The following is a 2,061-nucleotide window of genomic DNA, read 5'->3' as shown; positions in this document are numbered from 1 at the left end:
TCTGACCCTTGAGGACAGTGACAAGCCCCGCCCCTTCCCCCGGGGGGTGCGGCCAGCGGATTGCACCAGGGGCGGGGGCCGGGCCGGGGAGGGAAGGCCTACCCCTTACCTGAGGCCTTGGGACCTCTGTCGGGACCGAGATGACAGGCCGGGCCTGGGACCTCGGTGTCTGGGAACTTTGGAAGTTGGATCTGAGCGATCCTGGCCGCCACTGCACGGCTGTGCGACTCCACGCAGTCCCGGCCGCTGCAGGCGGGTTGTAGATAGACACCGCCCCCCCCCCAGGACCTCAGTGGGGTGCTGACATCTGCAGTGGTCTCCTGGGTGAAACCGGTTCCAGGGGGTGGGAGGAGGACCTCTAAGCTGCCTGGCGAGCTCCGGGGAAGGTGGGGGGGACTCAGGCGACGATCAACAGGGACAAGTGTCTCCTCAGTTGGGTGAGGAGCTTTTGTGACAAGTTGGGACCAAGTCACGAGCAGGAATCTCATTGCCGACTGCTTTCCCCGTGTACGCCTCAGCCAGAGTGGTGTGACATGGGTCTGCTTATTGAGCACCTACTATGTGTCAGGTTAAGCACCACAGGTGCAGCATCTCCTCCAACCTGCGGGGACCCTGAGCTAGGAATGGGTATCTAAGCTAATCGGTATAGATGTGGTCAGCGAGGCCCCAAGGAGGGGTGCTGCCTTTCCAAGCCCCCACTGCTAGAGAGGAGCAAAGCTGGGGTTAGAACCCGGTTTTGCCCTGGCTCGGTTGGTTAGAGCGTCATCCTGATACGCCAGTGTTGCAGGGCACATACAAGAATCAGCCAACCAATGGATAAGTCAGTGGAACAACAAATCGATGTTTCTCTTTCTGTCTCTCTGCTCCCTCCCCCATATCTCTCTCTCTCTCTCAAAATCAATAAAACTTTTTAAAAAGCAAACCGGGTTCAGACTCCAGAACTGGCGCTCTCAAAACATCAGGTTGGCCCAGCTGGCTTGGCTCAGTGGTTGAGCATCAACCTATAAACCAGGAGGTCACACTTGGATTCCCGATCAGGGCATATGCCCGGGTTGCGGGCTCAATCCCCAGTGTGGGGCATGCAGGAGACAGCCGACTAATGATTCTCATTATTGATGTTTCTATCTCTCTCCCTCTCCCTTCCTCTCTGAAATCAATAAAAATACATTTTTTTAAAAAGAACACACAAACATCAGGTTGCACTTGGGGATGGTGAAACACTTCTGGGCTTCTTTCCTCTAGAAGGAAACTCAGAGTCAAGGTCAGGGCTTCTCAAGAGGCTCACTCCAGAATGGCCTGTGGGACCAGCCTTTAAGGCGGGCACTACCGTTAGCCCCATTTTACGAGTGAGAGGCCTGAGGCCAGCGGAGAGGAAGCTCCTTGCCCAGCACATTAGCACAGCAGTGTGGGCAGAGCGGAGGCTCCTGGAATCTAGGTGAGGATATTCTATCCATCTCCTCTCACCTGGCCAGGAAGACGAAGCACATCTGTGCTCACATCTCACCTGCAAATGTGTGATGAGACTCCTCTGGGAGCCTCCCTCGCCCTTCACACCCCCCGAGTCTGACTTGCAGTGGGGCCAGGCGTGGTCTTTCTAATAGCTTCTTTTACTTATTTACTTTTAAGCTTAATTTTTTTTAAAGTAATATTATCTACCTGGCTCAAAAGCCAGAAGCCTGCTGCAGCTACCCGATCTTCCTCCCTGAAAGGTGGCCACCTTGAACAGTTAGCTGTGTCTCTTTAAAGATTCTGTGCAGCCCTGGCCGGTGTGGCTCAGTTGTTTGGAGCCATGTCCTGTGTGCTAAATGGTCTCAGGTTGGATTCCTGGTCATGGCATATACTGGAGGCAACTGATCGATGTTTCTCTTTCTCCCTCTCCCCCTCTCCGTCTCCCTCTCTCCCTCTCCCTCTCTCCTTCTCCCTCTCCCTCTCCCCTTCTCCCTCTCTCTCTCCTTCTCCCCTTCTCCCTCTCCCTCTCTCTCCCCCTCTCCCCTTCTCTCCCTCTCTCCCTCTCCATCTCCCTCACCCTCTTTCTCCCCCTCTCTCCCTCTCTCCCTCTTC

General features: G+C 55.2%; 1 protein-coding gene across 1 annotated transcript in view; it reads left to right on the top strand.

Moving 5' to 3' along the window:
- ARRDC5 (arrestin domain containing 5) overlaps window positions 1-2,061 on the top strand; it is a 36,795-nt gene that overhangs the window by 34,104 nt on the left and 630 nt on the right. The window lies entirely within an intron of this gene.

The sequence above is a fragment of the Myotis brandtii genome, unplaced genomic scaffold, assembly GCF_000412655.1.
Source record: "Myotis brandtii unplaced genomic scaffold, ASM41265v1 scaffold827, whole genome shotgun sequence".
In the NCBI taxonomy this organism is placed as follows: Eukaryota; Metazoa; Chordata; class Mammalia; order Chiroptera; family Vespertilionidae; genus Myotis; species Myotis brandtii.
Note: the sequence above shows the minus strand (reverse complement) of the source record. Positions and strands in the feature narration are given on the sequence as shown.